The sequence below is a fragment of the Oryx dammah genome, unplaced genomic scaffold (genome assembly GCF_014754425.2).
Source record: "Oryx dammah isolate SB20612 unplaced genomic scaffold, SCBI_Odam_1.1 HiC_scaffold_11, whole genome shotgun sequence".
Lineage (NCBI taxonomy): Eukaryota > Metazoa > Chordata > Mammalia > Artiodactyla > Bovidae > Oryx > Oryx dammah.
In genome coordinates this window covers 12006055-12028787 of record NW_024070195.1, presented here as the reverse complement: position 1 = coordinate 12028787, position 22733 = coordinate 12006055, and the positions used below count along the sequence as shown (strand labels likewise).

The 22733-nt window shown below is 40.7% G+C and overlaps 1 long non-coding RNA gene across 1 annotated transcript; it reads left to right on the top strand.

The window, feature by feature from the left end:
- Positions 1 to 418: 418 nt before the first annotated feature.
- Positions 419 to 22513, top strand: LOC120869948. The gene is made up of 3 exons (XR_005722682.1): positions 419 to 608; positions 17039 to 17103; positions 22046 to 22513. It is a non-coding gene; the product is annotated as an uncharacterized LOC120869948 (long non-coding RNA).
- The last annotated feature ends 220 nt before the right edge of the window (positions 22514 to 22733 follow it).

Here is a 22733-nt window from a genome sequence, read left to right as displayed (position 1 = left end):
AGTAGAGTGCTGGCAGCTCTCAGAACCAGGAGCCTCCTTGGTCATAGGCAGGGGGAAACAGAGCTTCTTTTTGCCCAATTTTCAAACCAAAGTCTGATCTTCCTTTTGATTGTACCATCTTAGGTTGCAATTTCACCTTTGAACTAAACTTAGGCCAAGGACTTTGATTTGCTGCTTTTCTTAGGCCTGGCTTCCGTTCTGTTTTCCCGTCCTGGGACAACGCATGCCTCAGGCACCAAGATGGATGACACTGATTTGCTCAGACTCAGGATGGCCTTCCCTGGTGCTTCAGACGGTAAAGAATCTGGCAATGCATGAGACCTGGGTTCGATCCCTGGGTCTGGAAAATCCCCCTGGAAAAGGAAATGACTACCTACTTCAGTATCCTTGCCTGGAGAATTCCATGGATAGAGGAGCCTGGCACGCTATAGTCCATGGGGTCTCAAAGAATCAGACACAACTGAGCTATTGAGCACAGCACACAGGATGTCCCAGAACTGAGGAAACCTACTGAACGGAATCCTACAACAGAATGGTTGTAATATTCTGGGTTCTTTTGGGAAGAAGATATACTGGAGTGAATGTTTTGGAAGCAATAAAAAATTACAGTAAGTATTAGCATTTATTCTTTAAAATATATTTATTTTCTGGGGTAAAAGTTTTCTCATTGCTTGTTTTTCTATAGACTATTGGTTTTTGAGGACTGTCTTTTAAATTAAAAAAAATTGTTTTTTTAAATTTATTTGGTGGCACTGGGTCTTCATTGCAGTATGAGGGATCTTTCTTTTAGTTGCAGGTGTGTGGGCTCTTCGGCACGTGGGATGTTCAGTCTAGGCGTCGAACCCAGGTCTCCTGCATTGGCAGGCGGATTCTTTACCACTGAGCCACCTGGGAAGCTTATTCTTATATTAGGCTCTGCCAAAGAGACAAGTACCAATAAATGAGCCAAAAAACACACTGAAGAGTCAAACACAATCAGAGTTCCTGTCAGATTCTGGCAATGATTCTGAGGCGATCTTGTGCAAATAAAGAAACTTTTCTGTACTGTGTTTTAATCACATAAGCAGTGAAAATAAAGATATAAAGATTAATATGCATGTATATATGTATAATTATGGTTAGGATATCCGTTTCTTTCTGTTAACAAAGCAAAGCAATTCATTTAATTATACCCATAAAAACACAGTGAAACAACCCAAACATTTTATGAAAATAATTTATTTTGGCTTATCTGTTCTGTTTCTATTTATGTTACACTGCATGAAAGTACTCAGCCCCTATTTGGATATGGAACAATGTCATTTTCAATGTGCACTGAGATTCCGCGTCAATATAGGCTATCACAATTAAATCCTTTGTCTTTTAACTTAAAAGGATAATTCAAGAGATGAATCACTGATACAAAAGTTATTTAACTTAAGTAACAAACTGCACAGTTGGTAATTTTTCTAATCCTAGAAAGATGTTTATAAAATATTTTCCCTCACAGCTTTAAAAACAGATTTTTTTTCCTAATTGTATTTTTCTTCCAGTTTCAACTTACCTTTTCTTTTTCTTGCACTCTTATGTGTGAAAACCCATCATTATTTTTTTCTTAGGAAAAGACCAACAAGCAATTCTACATGAAAAAAAACAAACATTTTCTTAGGCTGCTTTGTACTTTATAAGAAATATCATAGTACTGTATATCAAAATAAATTAGCTTAGGTCCAAATATTGTATACATATATGGCCTTTAATTATTTAACTTTTCTTAAAAATATATTCCTTAGTGAATATATATATATTTATATACGTGAATATAATACCTATTTCCCTCCTACTCATGCTGATTATTTCAGTCATATCAGTAAGCTTGGGAAGAATAAAACAATTATGACTGATAAATATTTTAGGTTTGGAGGTTTTTTAAATGTTGAAAAGTGAAGTAAAGTGGAAATGTCAGTTGCTTAGTCATGTCTGACTCTGTGCAACCCATGGTCTGTAGCCGACCAGGCTCCTCTGTCTAGGCAAGAATACTGGAGTGGATAGGCATTTCCTTCTCCAAGTAATCTTCCTGATCCAGGGATCCAACCCAGGTCTCCTTTGTTGCAGGTGAACTCTTTACCATCTGAGCCACCACTGAAGCTGAAAATCCAAATCTCCCTCTGTTTTCCTGGAAGCATTTTGGATACTTCTATCACAAAAGTCTAAATGCCAAAATACATTGGTTAAGGATTTCCAGAATTCTCCCCAGATCATACAAACCCACAGACAACATGAGTTAAGAAGATGGATTGCTCTATGTTATTTCTTTTTTAGAATGTATTTATTTTTAATTGAAGGATAATTGCTTTATAGTATTGTGTTGATTTCTGGCATTGTCAACCAACTTGAGTCAGTCATAGGTATATATATGTCCCCTTCTATGTTATTTCTTACTGGTATAAGGCAGAGAAGCACTTTTCTGAAAAGTGTTTGGTGTGTATGATGTTCGTCAGTATCCTGATGTCTCTGCCACTCTTTTACTAATATTACTTAGGCTATACTTGTATGAGGGCATGTTCTCATTTTCAGTAGGGTTGTTGAGTTAAGCCCCATTGAGAGGCAAGATTTGAACGAGGACTTGAAGCATTTTTCTCGAATTTAGGGTAAGAGTATACCAGGCTGAGGAACAGTGTCTAAAATACTGGGGAACAGCAAGGGACCAATCAGCTGGAGTAAAGGGAGCGGTAGGAGGAAAATATGGGGGTCTGGATCGCAGGGCCCAGGAAGCCATTGTAAGGACTTTGGAGTCGTTGCAGGATTTTGTGTGGGGATGTGATGTGACATCACTCTAGATGTTAGCTGAGGACTGTTGAGAGGCAATCATAATCATTCAAGGGATTCCCTGGTGGCTCAGATAGTAAAGAGTCTGCCTGCAATGAGGGAGACCCAGGTTCAACCCCTGGGTCAGGAAGATCCCCTAGAGAAGGAAATGGCAACCCACTCTAATATTCTTGCCTGGAAAATCCCATGGATGGAGGAGCCTGGCAGGCCACAGTCCACGGGGGTCACAAAGAGTTGGACACGACTGAGCGACTTCACTTTCACATTTTCTTTTTTCATAATCATCAAGGTGAGAGGTGAAAGGGCACAGATGATGGTGGTGGCAAAACTGGGGGAAATGGGGGACTTCCTTGGTGGTCCAGTGGTTAAGATTCCACGCTCCCAGTGCAGGGGACCAGGGTTTGAGCCCTGGTCAGGGAAGTAGATCCTGTGTGCTGCAACTAAGACCCAGTGTAGCCAAATAAAAAAATAAAGGAGGGAAAAGGGCAAGATTCCAGAGACATACTGAAGGTTGAACCAATGAGATTCCCTAAAGACTGAATAGGAGATGTGACCATAAAAAGAAATTATGGATGATAGCAAAGATCTTACCCTAAGCACACGCCATGAAAAGCCCTGACCTTCAGACTGGGGATATTTTCAACGAGCTGTGCATTGAAAGCTGTAACGACTCATTGTGACTATCTTGGAGTGTCATTTAAATAATATATTAACATACATTCATGGGCACTAATTAGAGCATGACCCACTGCTTCTTTGAGGAAGCGAAAGACAACCAAAGATTGTTGTGTACTATGAATAGATTTTTATGGAGATACTTTATTTTATTCTGCCTGTCAGGATAAAGAGCAGGTCAGACAGCCTTCCAGCTTACCAAATGTTACCAAGCCATGAATGCTTCAGCCTCAACATAATTATATCCTTTTTATTTATTGATAAACACCATATGTCTGTCATGTCAGAGATCGGAGAATGTCAAGGAGTCATTCAGTAGACTTTGCTACAAAGCCTCCCTCATTATCCTCCACTTCATTCATTCTTGCTTTGCCTTCACAGGTCTGGGGACCTCTGTCTCTAGGGGATTCACAATCGGGTATTCAATTCAAAGCATGTTTTGATAGTTGAACCATTGGTGGTATCACTAATCTACAAGTCCCTCCTTTCAATTATTCGCCCTGATGTAGAGAAGCCATGATTCAGACAATTCAAAGAAAGAGAGAGAAGATAATAAAAATTATTTATAATTAGTTTGAAAATACATAAATCGCCCTTGAAACACTTTGCACTTGCTGATTATAGTTTACACAGTCTAAATTTAAAGTTGATTTGCATCTTCTGAGCCTACTTGAGCTTAGAGAGGAGGGAATCTTATTTTGTATGGCAGCTGGCAGGGTGATACTGTTTGGGGATTAAAAGAAAATATATTGCATTTCCATTAAAAAGGGGCTTTATTTTTGGTATAAACACATGGGAATGCATGGGATGATAATGGTGGTGATGATCATGAGAATAATAGTGAGAACAATAACAGCTAATAACTTATTGAACTTTTCATATGTGCCAGATACTGCTGTAGATACTCCACTTCTATTAATCCTCTTAATCCTCATATGAGGTCTGTATTATTATTACTCATATTTTACAAATGAAGGAACTGCTGTTCAAAGAACATACGTAGCTTGCTCCTGGTCACATAGCCAATTTGTGGCAGAGCTGGGATTAGAATCCAGATGGTTTGATTTCACGCTTTTAATGACTGCTGCTGCTGCTGCTGCTCCTGCTGCTGCTGCTGCTGCTGCTAAGTCGCTTCAGTCGTGTCTGACTTTGTGCGACCCCATAGACGGCAGCCCACCAGGCTCCCCTGTCCCTGGGATTCTCCAGGCAAGAACACTGGAGTGGGTTGCCATTTCCTTCTCCAGTGCATGAAAGTGAAAAGTCAAAGTGAAGTCGCTCAGTCGTGTCTGACTCTTAGCAACCCCATGGACTGCAGCCTACCAGGCTCCTCCATCCATGTTAAGTCATAAGAAAATACCAACAAGAAAATATAATACATCACATTGCTTGATAGAAAGGGAAATGCCTAGGTGTCGTAGATAAGAAACTCAAAGTTAGAGCCGTGACAAAAAAGGAAGGGATAAAAAGGAAACTCAGAAAACTAAGCTCAGTATTTGTAACTACTTTCTCTTGGAGGCAGCTGTTAATTTCAGAAAACGCAACTGACAGTTTAAAAAAATCTCTCCAGGGCTTCCCTGGTGGTCCAGTGGTTAAGAATCTGCCTTGCAATGCAGGGGACACTGGGTTCAACCCTGGCCCGAGAAGATCTCACATGCCAGGGAGCAACTAAGCCCATGCCCCACAGCTACTGAGCCCATGCTCTGGAGCTCCCATGCGGCAACTACTGAAGCCTGCATGCCTAGAGTCCGGGCTCGTCAACAAAGAAAACTGCTGCAATGAGAAGCCTGTACACCACAACTAGAGAGTAGACCCTGCTCGCCACAAATAGAGAAAGCCCATGCACGGCAACAAGACCCAAAAACAAAATAAATAAAATTAAAAAAGAAAAGCTCTCCACTGACTCACAAATCTAGGAGGACAAAAAATGAAGATCCTGGTCTGCCAAGGATGAGGAGTACCTTCGGAACCCTCACCTAAGCTTTGGGACCCAGAAGAACTATATCTTTGCTGCTGCTGCTGCTAAGTCACTTCAGTCATGTCCGACTCTGTGTGACCCCATAGACGGCAGCCCACCAGGCTCCCCCATCCCTGGGATTCTCCAGGCAAGAACACTGGAGTGGGTTGCCATTTCCTTCTCTCCAATGCATGAAAGTGAAAAGTCAAAGTGAAGTCGCTCAGTTGTGTCCGACTCTTAACGACCCCATGGACTACAGCCTACCAGGCTTCTCTGTCCATGGGATTTTCCAGACAAGAGTACTGGAGTATGGTGCCAGTTAGGGTAAACCAGGAATGGACCAGGCTTTTTTTTTTTGGACCAGTTTTGAATAATTTCAATCTTTGGTTGGATTCAGGTGACCTGGGATTGCAAGTGCCTTAGCCTGTTAGAAGCAAATATGTCTCTAGAGGAAAATAATATCATCTGAGGTCAACTGATGTCCACATTCAATAAAGACTGACCAGCCACATGAGGATCCAACATGATATGGAAAAACCGCAAGAGAAATAATTTAAATAGAAATAAATCTATAGAAAATGGAGTATCAAATGAGGTTTAGAAAGTTCAGAATATTTTTAAAAATCAGATAAGAATTTTGACAGATGAACGGAAAACATAAAAAGAATCAAATGATAACTTTAGAAGTAAAAAAATACAATAGCTGAAATTAAGAACTCAATGGATGAGTTTATTAGCAGATTAGAGTCAAATGAAAAGAGACTTAATAAGTGGAAGATAAATCACAAGAAAATATCCATGCCAAATCCCAGAGCAACAGCATAATAATAAAAAGTGGAAAATACCCATAAGAATATAAGAGACAGGACATATAGTGAAAACATTAGTCCATGTATTATTGCAGTTCTACAAGAAGAGGAAAGAGGTAATGGGGCAGAAGCAATACATGAAAAGACAGTGGCTGAGAATAAAAATGAACAAGAAACCAAGAACCCTGAAAGACATCAACCCACAGATTTAAGAAACCCTCAGGAAAAATAAATATAAAGAAAACCATGTCTAAGCACATCACAGTTAAATGTGAAAAATAAGAGAGAGAAAAAAATCTTGCAATAACCAGGTGGGAAACAATAAGTAATAGTTGATTTTTCAACAAAAGAATGGAAGCCAGTAGAATGATATCTTCAAGGTTCTCAAATGTAATAACCAAGTTACTGGTTTTGGCTGGACCCACCCAGACATCTGGAGCTGACCAGAGGTAACTCTGCTTCATCTCTCACTCTCCTCCTGGGTATAGCAGGCTTTGAGAATGATCTTATGTTATCGCAGAGACATAAGAGAGCAAGCAGATATATGAAAGCACATTTTAAGCTTCTGCTAATGTCACATCTGTTAGATACCACTGGCCAAAGCAAATCACCTGACTAAACTTCTAATCAAATAGCAAGGAAATATGTGCTGCTGCTGCATAGAAAGGGGTCTAAAGGCATGTGGGAAAGTATAATACACGGATAAAATAAGTGGTAACGAACTGGAGACATCAGTGTGAAGAGCTATATAGATGATAAGGCTTGTCGCCTGTTTCTCTGGACAGAAACAAATCAGGAATGTCTACCTAACTAAACCTAGCCATTCTTCTGAACAAATCTCAAGAGGTTTGATAAGAGGTGTAAAGAGTGTTCACTCTTTCAGTTTATATTTTCAGAAAATAGATGCTTCATACCACAGGTGCTTTAACTATTAATATAACAGCAATTTCAGCAGGACAGGAGGTAAACTCAGTGAAGGGGAAAATTTGTGTTTACTCTTTGAAACACAGGACTGATAGTAAATTGGAATAAAGGAAAATAAGTAGATATGAATTTGAGTAATATCTTTGTTATCCAAACTAAGAAAAAGCACTATGCAAAACTGAGAAGATTAAAAATATATAAACTTATTCCTTCCCAAACTTAGCCATGCTAAATTGAACCTATAGTTCAAAAAGAATATGGCAGAGAAGTATGAAAATGATTGAAGTTTCAACATAAGACATTGATGCCACCTGCCCCTCCCCATCCAAGAAGAAAGAAACCAACCAGAATCTATTATATATGGGCTTGAGTCACTTGTACTTGCTTATATAGGGGCAGAGAAGGGGAAAATGGCCAGAATGAAAAGAAATTAGCCAAAGTGGTTCTTGAAGGGACTTCCTGGGCGTTTGAGCCAGTGAGAGGTAAAGCAATGCTTATTAGACCAGCCCGCTATGTGCCATGAGCAGTAGCAACACATTCCTTCTGAGAATTTATGCTTGGCTGCCCCAAGTGTAAACATCCTGTGATATTTGGGTTCTTTTTAAAAATTCATGGAAATTTTGCTTTCTCCTCCCTGTTTTTCTGCAAAATAAATACATGCCCATTTTAAAATAAATATTAAGTTACCTATCTTAAGTGTGTTAGTCACTCAGTCATGTCTGACTCTTTGCAACCCCATGGACTGTAACCAGCTAGGCTCCCCTGTGCATGGAATTCTCCAGGCAAGAATACTGGAGTCGGTATTCATTGCCTTCTCCAGGGGAGCTTCCCTACCCAGGAACTGAACCCAGGTTTCCTGCACTGCAGACAGATTCTGCACCATCTGAGCTACCAGGGAAGCCCGCCTTAAGGCAGTATTTAAGATTTAAAAGAAGTGGCATAGTTATGCTACAGCTTTGGGTATTTCCTAGCATGTGAATTTACTTTTTGATGTGGACAATTTTTAAAGTTTTTATTGAATTTGCTACAATATTTATGTTTTAGGTTTTTTCTTGGCCATGGGGCCTGTGGGGTCCTAGCTTCCTGACCAGGAATCGAACCTGTACCCTCTGCATTGGAAGGCAAAGTCCTAACCACTGAACCACCAGAGAAGTCCCCAGAAGGTGAATTTATATTCCCAGGGTTAGGTCATTCTGTATAAGAACCTCAGGTTATAGTGTTAGCTTGGGGGTCAGAAGGACTAGATTTTATTCTTGTCTTTGCTCCCAGTTCAAGCCAGTGTCAGAGAACTTATTTGAGTTGCCTAGACCTCTGTTTTCTTGCCTATGGGAGATTGGACTAGACCACCTCTATAGCTCCCTCCAGTTTTGAGCCTCTATGGATCTCTTCCAGGTCCTTAGCTTACTCAGCTCAATGTTGGCATTTGCCTGTGGGCAATATTCTCCCGAGTTCCTCTGCCATCACTCAGTCATGTATGGAGTTCATTTTCATGATCCATCCTAGAGAATGAGAGCCAATTTTCCGTAACCAGCTGGTCACACAGATTGGTAGAGTCCGCTTTACAGTCAGCCAGGTATGGTTTCTCGTTGTACAGCAGCACTGATATAGCAAACCAAGATAGGATAGGAAATATGCGTCCTGAACAATCAAACTAGAGGCAATGCCAATAGAGTTTTTGTCTTTAGTATACCAAATTGACTTACTTTTCATGGGGAGATTGATGGACTGGCCTACTGACAGATATAGGGGTCTGGTTTGGGGTTTGTTTTTTATTTTCAATTCCATCGGCTTTGAAACTGAGAATGGAAATGAGACACTTGCATTAATAAAACAGCAAGGTAGCATTGGGACACTTAAACTAAACAAAGGAAATCGGACCTGGGAGTGAATTACTTATTTATGGCCTCTCCTGTCAAGCTAACTATCCTCTTATGAGACCTGGCATGCTGTCTTTATTGGTCCTTATGGCAAGTGGGAAGGGCTCTGTGATAGTCTATGGTTTAGGTCAATAGTGAGCTGGTTGTGTAAGGGGGAGTGTCATTTGGTCCAAAGTTTCTTATAAAGAAACTCACACTCTCTCCCTCTGTTCTTTCCTTTAAATATATATATATTATATTATATATATATATTTGGCTGTACTGGGTCTTAGTTGCAGCCTGTGGGATCTAGTTCCATGACCAGGGATTGAACTCAGGTCCTCTGCATTGGGACCGTGGAGTCTTAGTCACTGGACCACCAGAGAAGTCCCCCTCCTTCTTTCCTTGAAGATATTCTGAAGGGACTTGAGATAAGCAGAATATAAGGCTTATGAATTTCACTGTATATCCAGGAGGCAACAAGAGAATTAAACCAGAGTGGAACAAGACCAGAGGTCTTAACTCCACAAAGGAGAAACTCCTGACCAGCTGATGGCAGCCTGGTTTCTTGAATCTGTTATAACTTACCTGGGAGAAGAATAAATGAACATAGGGCACCAGGCAAATCTTCTCTGTCAAGAGCTTGAAGTGCTGAATCACCTAAATGGTCTCATCTATCTCTGATTTCTCCTATTATCCCCTAAAAAGCCTACAGTAGTTCTCATGCAACCTTGATTAGCATCTTTTAAACAAAGATCACCTTGACTCTGATGTGATCTCACAGAACAGTTGTATTTCACCATCTCTAATGAATCTTTAATAGGATTTTTACATACCTGCATATATGCATACGAAACCTGTCTTGTTATTGTCTCATCTACTTAAACAGTGTGGTTGCACATGGGCATATCCCATATGAAAATCATTTATATGGATATACACGCATTTTGTCATGGGATAAAATCAATTCTGCCATAGAGCCATTTTCTCCTTTTCTTGTCAGTAGGAAGAAATGGTCAGGTTTTAGGAGGGATAGAAGAAAATCCCACAGAGGAAAGACTAATCTCCCCATCTGCTCTTTACCAAGAAGTCATGGCATCCCACTCCAATATTCTTGCCTGGAGAATCCCTTGGACAGAGGAGCCTGATGGGCTACAGTCCATAGGGTTGCAAAGAGTTGGACACAGCTGAAGTGACTTAGTTCATGCATTCCTACCCCCGACCTGAGAATCTATGATAGGTTACCTCTTCTTGGTGCAGACAACACAGATATTGGAACTGAATGTTAAGGAGAAAAATATACACCAACTATTTCAGTTGTTCTTGCCTGGAGAACCCCAGGGACGGGGGAGCCTGGTGGGCTGCCGTCTCTGGGGTTGCACAGAATCGGACACGACTGAAATGACTTAACAGCAGCATTCCGTTCTCATGGATGCCTAATCAAAACAGGAGCTTTCTAGAATATGCCCTGCGATGCTATACATACAGTTATACATGCAAGATATTTTCTTTCTATTTTTAAAATTTTCTTCCTATTTTATGGCAATCACATAAAATAAAATTGATCATAATCCCTGTATTTGTAAGACATAAGCCTGTAGCAGTAGTATAAACAGCAAGTATAACCAATGTGAAGTCACATGTATTATGCATCCCAGCTATCAATAACAAAAGGCAAATTTCAATTAACCCTGTTGGAAAAATGACTGAGTTATCTCCATATTTGCTTTGTAGAATGTGTTACAAAACCAATGTTGTATGAAGAGGCAATCAAAGAGTGTATAGTCAGAAAGTGTAGGAAGAAATATTACAGATGTGTGTCAGGTGATTAAATAATAAGATGTGTCACTTTGGGGGCTTTTGTCTGCCTGAATTTGCATTTATAGTTCTTCCTTATACCTGATTCTATATTCATAGGTTTTCATCATGTTTTTAAAAACATGACTTAAAAATTGTATAAACTCCACTGCATCATAAAACCTGGATATTTTCTGGCAAAAACAAAACATAATTTATTATCTCAATAAATTAGCCCAACACAAAAATAATAATTTTTATTACTTGGGTGCTTGCTTTGGGTCTGACATTATTTTAGGCACTTTGTGTAAATCTGACATTTGATCCTTAAGACAACCCTATGGGAAGATACGATTCTCATTTCAGAGGGTTCCAGAAAAATGAAGTTGTTTACTCAAGGCAACACTTGGGTCAAATTAGTTCTTTCTGATTCTGCAGCTCTTGTGCTCCACCCAGCATGCTTTGCTTCTGTTACCCTCTGTGTTCCCTAATATCTCATTTAATTGTGTTTTTCTTGAGTTGTCTGTCTGCTGCTTTATATCTGTGGTCCTTGATTCCAGCTGTAAATTCTTTGATTAAAAAATACAACCCAAACTTACAAATCAACTGCAACACAGGGCAGAGAACTGAGGTAGAATCTTTTAAATTCTCAACAATCAAATTGATTAGAAGTCACAAATCTGCAAAATGTCCCCAAGAGAGGTAAGAATCAATTATTCTTCTCAGATAAATAAAAACACATATTTTTTCTATTTCAGTGCAATATGCTATCACATGGCACTGTGGAAGAGAAAAACTGATTTTCTTTCTTTTTTGATTAAAGAGTATTTGATTTAAGAGAACATTTCTATCAATGATTTTTAAAGAATGGTATCTGTGTGCAAGCAAGTGAGCTCAGTCGTTCAGTTGTGTCCAACTCTGCGACCCCATGGACTGCAATCTGCCAGGCTGCTCCGTCCATGGAGTTTTCCAGGCAAGGATACTAAAGTGGGTTGCCATTTCCTCCTTCAGGGGGTCTTCCTGACCCAGCGATCAAATCCCCGTCTCCTGAGTCTCCTGCATTGGCAGGTGGGTTCTTGACCACTGAGCCACCTGGGAAGCCCCATGGTGTTTGTGTGGGCATTGGAACAACACATGTGAGGAGACTTCATACATGACAGAAGTGTCCTGTATATCCATGAAGAGACGGTGAATATTTTAGTAGACAGAATTAAAAATGTAGCCTTACTACATACAATTTTTATTAATTTTTATTGATGTGTAGTTGCTTTACAATGTTGTTTTAGTTTCTTCTGTACAGTGAAATGAATCAGCTTACACATATTTTGAATTTTCTTCCCTTTTAGGTCACCACACAGCGCTAAGTAGAGTTCCCTGTGCTATATGGCATGTTCTCCTTAGTTATCTATTTGATACATCCTATCAATAGTGCTAGAAATGTAAAAGGAGCAAATACGCAGTTTGAAGCTACAGGTAGGCTTTGGGTTTTGTTCTGAGCCCTCACTGCTGGCTGGTGAGTACACGTGTGAAATGCTAGTTACCATAGCAACCAGCCCAGCAAGATTTTGCCCCCCTCCTTTGGCTAATGAATCCAAATCAATAAATGTTTATAAATATCTCTCCAATTGGCCAAAAGAAGCAAAAACACAAGCCAGAACAATCCTTCTGTCCTGTGAATGTGAGTCATAGATATGTTAGCCATGTTCTGGGGACAGAAAAAGAGTTGTCCATAAAATAAACAATTGGCCACATCATCTGCTTTGCAAGCATGCTTAGGAAAGACTCACTGAGCGAAAATCCATTTCACTTGCTTACTGATAACAAGAATACAAATGCTGCACATCCAAGGGTCATGAAGGTGAAATTATGGCAATCCCAGATGCTGGGTCTGAAAGAGAACATTGATGTAATTGGACCTGAATGACTATAGTGAAATTCCAACGGAATAGGTAGAGGCATTATCCTGCATTTGTGGATGATATGTTCTCTGTGAAATGCAAAAAAAAAAAAAAAGTGGGATTTGGTATCAAAAGTCCCAGCAAACTCAAGTCAGGCCACCAACTATTGTAAGGTTTCTTTCTATAGCATTCCAAACAGATGGTCAGACAGCCTCTCCTGGGATATTTTTAGTGAAAGGGAAAGTCATTTTCCTGTAATCTCTATCTAGTAGCTGTTAAAATTTCTTTCCAGAGCCAAAATCGCCTCCCACTCTCATCCTTAGCATCTCTCCACTGGTCTTAGTTTGTTCCTTGGCACGACAAAAACCTAATCCATCTGGTTCCCTGTCGGTGACAGCCCTTCAAACCTTTGAAGACAGCCACTGAGTCTTTCTTTAAACCTTCTCTTATTACTGGTGTGGTTCCAACATCATCCCTCTCCTGGTTTCTTTCATCAGAAAGCTCATAACCTATCAGCATTCTTCTCAAAATGTGGACTCTCAGAATGAGCTGTACAAATCCCCAGAGGTGGGTTAAGGTTTCAGTGAAGCTACTTCTTATGTTTTATCTGTGGATGACATGGCTAAGATTATGTTCAAGTGTGTGTGTGTGTGTGTGTGTGTGTGTGTGTCTATGTGTGTGCGCATGCAGGCATGTGTGTGTGTGCCTGTCTAGAGCCATACTGCACTGTTGGCATATATTAAGCTTCTGGTAGGCTAAAACACACAGGGCGCCCCATCTCAGAATAGGAATGAATTATATAAATATTTCTCCCAGGAAGAACCAACTAGGGTAGGGATTCCTTGGAAAACCCTTAGGCGGTGAAACAAAAAGGAACAGCCCTTCTGATGGTGTTGGCAAATATTTTAGCTGGCTGATGTAAAGTGGAGAAGTAACTGCCCACTAGGTGTGGTTTGGAGGATCTTCATCTCCTGCCCCCAAATGCCTCATTCATCCAAAGTGTCTGGTTGGCTGGAATTTCACCATTTGGAAATGCTAAACATTTTTGGACATCCCCCCCTCCCAAAGATGTATTAAATCACTAACAATTTAGTGTGAATGAATGAGATGATCTATTTCTTTCAGAAAAGAGAATTTGGGGCAGTAAGAAAGCACTAACTTGCTGGATGTGGAGGGAGGGAAAAGGCATTCAGTGTGGGGAAGTGTTTTAGAAAGATGTGATAAGATGCTCCAGAGCTTTGCAGGTTTGCTTTGGGCCAGCCCTGCTCCACTGGGAATGTGCTCTGTGGCATGGGGTGGGGGGTGTCACATACCGAAATGTACACCTGGGAAAAAAACAGGAGGATAGAAGAAAGACTACACTGCCAGCATAATAATGGGTGAACCCAAGACAAGGAAATGGTTGGAACATGGCACCCTGTGGGTCCCACTAAAGAAACGGCCACAGCTTGAAGTGAAGTGAAGCTTGCTCAGTTGTGTCCGGCTCTTTGTGACCTCATGAACTGTAGCCCACCAGGCTCCTTTGTCCATGGAATTCTCCAGGCAAGAAGAATGGAGTGGGTAGGAGGGGATAGCCATTTCCTTTCCCAGGGATCTTCCTGACCCAGGAGTCAAACCTGAGTCTCTGCATTGCAGGCAGATTCTTTGCCATCTGAGCCACCAGGGAAGCCCCAGCCATAGCTTAGCTCCAGCCAAATCTTGCAAAGGAGGAATGCAGGCCATTTATTGGCAGATCTTTCAGATTTTCGGAAATCTGGAAGTTCATGTAAAATCTTCTGGTTAGAGAATAATGGCCAAGACTCTGAGAGTCAAACAAAATTTCACATCTCTTGTGAAATCTCAAAAAAGGCGAATTTAGAGAAACAGAGAAGAGGTGGTGGTCACTAGGAGGTGAGGGGGGTGGGAGAATGGGGATGCATTGCTCAAATGGTGTGAACCTGGAGTTAGAAGATCAACAATTCAGGGATCTAATGGACAGTGTGGTGATTGTAGGGAATAATTCTATATCCTATACTTGCATGTCACGGAGAGTATATATTAAATATGCTTAGCATGAAAAAGAAGTGTAATGCTATGGTGGGTTGGAGGTGGTAGCCAATACTGCTGTGGCCATCATTTGCAATTTATAACGGTATCAACTCAACATGTTGTACACCTTAAATTTACATAGTATTATGTGTCAATTTCTCTCAATAAGGTTGGGAATTTTTTTTAACAAAACAAAATAAAAACAAAAAGAATGCAAATATCTCCACTGCCAGACATGGCCTAGGCTACAGATTTGTAGTCTTTAACATGATAGAGTCCACGTAATAGGATCTCTAGGGGCTTCCCCCAGAGAAGGCAACGGCAACCCACTCCAGTACTCTTGCCTGGAGAACTCCAAGGACAGGGGAGCCTGGTGGGCTGCCATCTATGGGGTCACACAGAGACACGACTGATGCGACTTAGCAGCAGCAGCAGGGGCTTCCCTGGTGGCTCAGATGGTAAAGAATCTGCCTGCCAATGCAGAAGACCTGGGTCTAATCCCTGGGTCAGGAAGATCCCCAGAGAAAGAAATGGCAACCCGCTCCAGTATTCTTGCCTGGAGAATCCCCACGGAAAGAGGAGCCTGGCAGGCTACAGTCCAATGGGGTTACCAAAGAGCAGGACTGGATTTAGCAACTAAATAACAGCAGCAACAATACGATCTCTAGCTACATTCTATTTCAGTGAAGCAAGTGGCAGAGGCTCCAGAAATAGCAGTTTAAACAAGATACAAGATTCTGCCTTACCACCCCTTAAACCTGAGAGGGACTTCAAGGAGTCTACTTGGAGAGCTTGAAGTGTGTCTCGTGGAGCTGGAGGGGAAATAATGCGTGTCTGATGCTTCGTATTTGGACAATCAAAAAGCGGGAAGTTGTGACCGTCTGTCCACAGTGGTGGAGCAGAGAATTCCTTGGAAAGCAAATAATACTTTGCAGGCTTGTGTGTTACCAAGCAAGTTTGAAAAAGTTATGGAAACTATCTGAGAAGAACTAAATCACAGAGTGCTTTTGGACAGGTGGTGAGGATGGAAGAAACACTCAGAGAGGTCTTCAGCCCATTTAATAACAAACACACACACAGACAAATGTAGGTGGTTTTTCTTTTCTGAAACTTCTTCATCAAGTTAAAGTATCTTGGAGATTTCTCTGCATCAGTATCAGCCTTATTCTTTTTTTCATTTGCATATTCAATTGCATGGATTGTATCTGGATTATATGGTTTTCTCTCATCTGCATATTCAGTTGTATCCTAGGCTCCTCTGTGAGTGACTGAAGTGTAATTGCTGACAGCCTGTGCACTTTTTATTTTGAAAGCTGTTACCAAATTGCTTCCAGCCTGTTAATATAAACATACAGGCCCATCAGCAATGTATGCTGCTCAGGGTGTGGTCAGTGGGCTGCTGGCAGGAGGGAGCCTGTTAGGAATGCAAACTCTCAGACCTCACTCCGGACTTGATCTATCAGGTTCTGCAGGTTAAGCCCATCTCCAGGTGGTTCCTCTGAGTGTGAGAATTAAGAAGTACTGTTGACTTTTCATTGACATGTCATTCTGGGTCTCATTATGGTTTTATTTTGCATTTTGTTTAATATGAGTAAGGTTAAGACTATTTTTATGTATTTAAGAGCCATTTATCCCAGGGACGGAGGAGCCTGGTGGGCTGCCGTCTATCAGGTCACACAGAGTTGGACACGACTGAAGTCACGCAGCAGCAGCAGCAGCAAGAGCCATTTTTAAAGTCTTTCTGTTAGAAAGAAGTTATCTCCACATCTGTGATATGGGTTGTAGTTACTTTTCTGTGTGGTGGTTGTCTTGTATTTTTTGTTTTTCCTTTGATGTGCAGAATTTAAAATTTTTACGTGGTTAAATATATCTTTTTATAATTTCTGTGTTCTGAGTCAGAAAAGCTTTTGCCACTGCATAATTATTTAAAACATTTTTGTTTTCTTTAATGCTCTATGGTTTTATTTAAATATGTGTTCTATCTGGAATTTATTTTGGTTCAAGAAATGTGATGTGGGTTTATTTAATTTTTTTCCAGGTGACTACCTTCTTGTCCTAATACCATTTATTGAATAGCTTGAAATTTCCATTTATCTGAAATATCACCTTTAGCATACACGAAATTATCCTTTGTGAACTTCCCATCATTACTTATTGTATCATGCCACTTTTTGATTAACCAAGATTCTCTACTGAATGGCTGAATATGTTCACCCAGGGCTGTGCTTCTTGCTTCCCAATGATAAATAAAATGATCGAAATTTATTGTCTTGTATCCCATTCCATCAGAATTCCTATAGGTGACAACCCATCTGACAAGGAAATGCAGGATAAAGGCTTCCCAGCCTTGACAGGTGAATATTTTGTTTCACTTTTTTTTCCTTTCTTTCTTTTTGTTTTTGTCCAGGCTGCAAAGCTTGTAGGATTGTAGTTTCCTGACAAGGGATTGAACCCTGGGCCTTGGCCATGAGTCCCAACCACTGGGCTGTCAGGGAATTCCCTGTTTTGTTTTAAATAATGCCTCAAAACAAAGAAGTAATTGAAAGGGATAAGAAATTCTAGAACAGGTCGGATTTTTAGAATGTATTGTTTTATTTCACAGAAACAGTGCATTACTGTGCTTTCTCAGTAGTTACAAATTAGGAAAGTTATAAATTAGACTTAATTCTCCCCCTTCGATTTTCCTAAGTTTCAGAGCTGTTCACTGATGATTTAGAACTCTTTCTATTGCTGTCATTGTTTTTATCACCTTCTTGCCTTTGATGTATTCTTTTTTCTTACATCAAAACCTTAAAGTACTTAAAAATAAGTTTCTTGACATTCTTCTTAGCATGTCTGTCTTTAAAGAGATTTCTGTAGCAACTCTGATAACAACTAAAAACAGGAATTGGACCACAAATGTACCACTTAAAAATAAGAATATTGGTTTTTGCTGGATGTTTTTGTCATAGTCCCTTTAATTATGAGAGTTATTTTCTTGGATGATATAAAATGAGGACACAATGACCAGAACAAAGCTGGTTCCTTGTGATCTCAAGACATTCCTACAAGCACACTTGTGTGAATGTTAGCAGATGACTTTATGTGAAGAATCGGTAGTTTTCCACTAAGAAATGAAATTCTGGGAATTGAATTGAAGATTCTTTCTTAAGGGTACCACACATTTTAATCAGAGCTTAGTTTGGAAGAAGAAATTCTGTTAACTTCAGTAATAAGATGGTGGTATTATTATCCCTAATTTTATCATAAGAAAATAAAATTCAGAGACATTAAGTCACTCACTCTAGGTCACAGCCCTAATAAGTCTTTAACACAGGATTCTAGCCCACATCTGATCAAGTTCAAACCCTCTCTCTTGGCTGGGCTGTATAATAGAAAGTGGATGAGTGAAAGGCAGGCAGAGAGACGGATGGATGAAATGATCCAGGGAAAGGCTGTGAGGAGGTCTTTGGCTAGAGAAAATGCCAAGAGTGACCTAGAGCTGTTCTTTTTAGCAGACAGAGCTGAGATTCCTTGATGGATAGTAACACTGGACTTCACTTGTCCTGCCTCTCTGTTTTGGGGAGGAAATGGAGGAGAAGTGAGAAGATGCAGGTGTTAAAAATTCAGCAGGAGTAGGTGTGCGGTGAAGAGCTGTTTTGTAGATCTATCGTGATGGGAGCTCTCACTGCTGTTCAAGTGGAAACCCAATTGAGGCTGTGCTTAGAAATGCAGCCAAGGAGAGTCCTGATCACAGAGGAGAAGGGGGAGGTTTAAAGGAGAACAGCCCAGAGAAGAGAGAAGGGATTTTTGCATTTGGCCTTGGTGGGGAAACCAAGGAAATATTTGGACACCAACGTGTATGACAGTATATGTGCTCAGGTGCTTGTTCTTTCTGGTCCATTTTGGCTGAGCCACCAGGCAAAGCACTAAGAGGTGAGCTCTCTGGGGGCTGGAAAATGGGGACTAGAAGAGCTCCAGCTCCTTAGAAACAAACATACCAATCCCTGACTCCAAGTCTTTTGAAAAGAAAATCCAGCCCTTAGAAAATAAGCAGCCATTGATAAACTCGGGGTAAATCTTGTCTAACTGGCAAGGCACACAATGGCCTCCTGGCTGGGGGTGGGGGAAGGCAGTGGCTGAGTGTGTTTGGACCATATTCCACCTTTCAATGGCCCCTCCGCCAGCTGGAGGCTTTACAAGGGCCCCCACTCAGGCCAGCCAGCAGGGAGTTAAAGTAATCTAATTTTAATTATGTGACAAAAGCATGAAGAATCATTTAAAGGTCTGTCGAAGGGAAAAATGGCTCCAGTCTGCCAGGGATCCTTAGATGGTAATAAAGAAACCCATGGGCTAAAAGCAGGGTTTTGGTGCTTAAAAAAATAAAACTCACATAATAACCAGATTGTACACTATTGAAACAGAGGCAGGCAGTGAGGAGGCACCACAGCTCTAGCAGATAAAGACAAAGGCGACTATGAGACAGCCGGCTGCATGACAGTAATTCTAAATTGTTATTGGGGTTAAGTAGACTCAAAAAAATAAGGTGAGTATTCTCCATTTGTCTAAAGCCAAGGAACAGAGCATTTCTGTGCACTGTAGCAAAAAAAAAAAAAAAAATTTTTTTTTCCCAAAAAGCACTTTCAAGTACATTGCCCAATTGGAAGTTCAAAAACATCATCTTGATCATCAGGTCCTTAAAGTTTTTAGTTTTAAATAAAAAGGATTGATTTTGAGATCTCATTTGTTTTAGTTTACCACTGGCTTTCATTTGTGTAACAATGAAATGTCCTTTTGACTAAATGCTAAGTTCTGTAGCACTACTTTGAAACCCTGGGGGCCTAGAGCCAGGAGGTCAGTATTTCTCTGAAGCACCTGGCCTGTATGACAAGATCCTGGAAACCTGGAGGCAGTCTACTGCTATAGAAAGTCTTCAACATCAATTGAATAAATGAGAAGGCAGTCTTGAAATCATTAAGCCTATTAAGACTCATGGCTTCATCAAAGGTATTGCCACATCTTCTTCCAAGTCAGCACAGAACTCTGTCCAGGCCCAATTCCAGGTAAATGTAGTAACGTTTACTGAAAAGTTGGTCACAAATGGCATTGGTCAGGAGGCTGGTGGGGACCTCAGAGAATTGGGCAAATGGATACAAAATTATCTAGCTTCACCGCGTTTCTATGTCATCTGTCTTTGCAGATCTCATCGGGTGGGAAGTAGTCCTTCTGAAGGAGTGGTCATTGTCTTTCTTCAGTCCATAGTTTTCCAGTGAGAAGGAGAGCAGAATCTCTTCCCCCTTTTCCCCAGGGACCATGTGAGTCAGGATAATACTAGGTTATGCTTCAGTAACAAAAATGTATTCGTGCTTGTAACAGGTTGATGCAGGCTTTCCTTGGCAGCTCTCATCCAAGCAAAGACTTTGGAGGCTGGGCTTCCATCTTATTGCTGTGCCATCTGCATCATACTTCCAAATCACCGTGGAGAGGGGAAGGGAGGGAGCACTTGGCTTTGATATATCCAGGCTTGGAAGTGACAAATGTCACTTCCACTTGAAGTTCATTGTACTGATCTAGTCATTAGATACCTAACCCAGCTGTAAGGAGTTAGGGAAATGTAGGGACGCCCACCCCTACTTGGGGGATGTTAACTCGCTTTGTCCCCGAGGACTCTATTCAGCACCATTTCCCACCAATGCACTTGTCCACATATTGTGAACCAAATGAAAAGTTTTTCCACTTGGGCAATCAGGTTTATACAAGATAGATGGTGGTCTGCATTACTATTGAGAGAACGTTTTCCTTGCTTCTCTATTATGACTACCTACAAAACATTTTAAATTCTAGATTACATCTCTAATAGAGGACAGGCATGACCTTGGAGATATTGTGGTTTGATTCCAGACCATCACAATAAAGATAAAATCACAATAAAATGAGTCTCACAGATTTTTTGGTTTGCCAGTGTATATAAAAGTAGTGTTTACATTATACTGTAGGCTATAAAATGTACAATAGCATGATGTCTAAAAAACAATGTACCTACCTTAATTTAAAAATACATTATTGCTAAAAATGTTAAGCATCACCTGAGCCTTGAGCTAGTTGTAGTAGTGACAACAAAGATCACTAACGAAAACATTTGACTATTTCAATACTACCAAATTGCAATACAAAGACAGGAAGTGAACAAAGGCTTTTGGAAAAACATTGCACCAATTGTTCAATGCAGGGTTGCCATGAGATTTCAATTTGTAAAAAACGCAGTACAAGAAGTAAAAAACACAAGAATATGTTGTTGTTTTGCCTTTCTCTCATGATGCTGCAAAATCAACTAGTCATGGTAACAGCTTTACTAATAGAAATAGATATAAATGCTGAAAAAGTGGAGTGTTGGCCCCAGGACCATGATGTACAAAGGGAGCATAAAGTGCCTGTTCTTCCTGTGCTGGGACTCACTAATTCTGTTGTTGACCCCTCTGAGATCCACTTTGTATTGTTTGACCAGTGTGATTCCAGTCTTGACCTCCTCCTAGCTTCTAAAACTAGGCATGTTCTCCGAAGGCCTTTCCAACAAAGAGGCAGAAGCTAGCTCTACTTTTAGTTCTTGGTTCCTCCTGATCAGCCTTGTCCTGCTGTGTAGCTAAGACAGAGAATGAAAGTCCTCGCTCTCTCTCTCTTTTAATATTTTATTTATTTGGCTGCACCAGGTCTTCATTTTGGCATCCGAGATTTTTGACCTTCGTGGGAGCATGCAGAGTATTTATGCATGGCAGCATATGGAATCTAGTTCCCAGATGAGGGATTGAACCCCAGGCCCCCTGCATTGGGATCAAGCAGTCTTAGCCACTGGACCACCAGGAAGTCCCAGAAAGTCATCTCTTGATGTAGTTCCAAGTGATTTGCTCACCTGTCTTCCCTCCTTACCATGTTTCTTCTTTCAGATCACAGATTTAGAGTTCTAGAGCAGGAAGGGGAGGCAGAGTCTGTCTAGAACCATCCCCGTCCTCAAACAGTTTTGACCACTGCATCTCTGTATTTTTGCCATATTTCCACCTTGGTACTCACGTGAATTCTGGAAACAAGATTTTCCTTCATATTGGTAAAATGACATTTCCCTGCTTTTATTCAATATATACTTTCTCTGAGAAGACTAACAGCAACAGCTACATTTATAGCCCAGAAATTGATTAGGGGCTAAAATGGGGTGAGGTGTAACAGAAATAAGTCCCTATGTTCTTCCTGTGTTCAGAGAAAAATAAACCTATTTCCAAGCTTTTTGAGCATTTTGATGTGTGTGTATGCTATTTGTGCTTTCAGCTGAGCAGCGCTGACAGTTTAATGATGGCAAAACAACATTAACTGTTTTCCCGCGACACTATTAGAAGGAGCATGTTTCAGAGCCAAGGATGATACAAGTGTGGGAGTGCATCTTCCAGAGGCTCTTCTAGCAATTGCAGCAATCTGAGCGAGCAGCACACTTGCTTCCAGACTGATGGAAGTGTGTAAACCGGAAGATGGGTCATGGGGGTGAGGAAGCAGGTGAGTGCCAGGTGGACAAGGGGTCCTTGCCTTTAACCTTGATTTTCTAGCTCAGGAAGCCAGAGGTGGGTTCATTGATTTTTGTAAATGGACAGACAGGGGAGTTGTTTTGTTGATGGAGAAAAGAGTTTATTTGACTTTAAAAATTATGATTTAAAATGGTTTTACACTTGGTCATTATCTTGCCACAAAGCCCAGTGTCTTTTCTGTTTTGTTTTGTTTTTTTCCAAGCGGAATATAATTGCTTTACAAGGTTGCATTAGCTTCTGCTGCACAGCGAAGTGAATCAGCTATATGTATATATATCCTCTCCCTCTTGGACCTCCCTCCCACCTCCCCATCCCACCCACCTAGTCATCACAGAGGACCGAGCTGAGCTCCCTGTGCTATACAGCGGCTTCCCACTAGCTAGCTATTTTACCCATGGCAGTTTATATATGTCAATGTTACTCTCCCAATCCGTCTC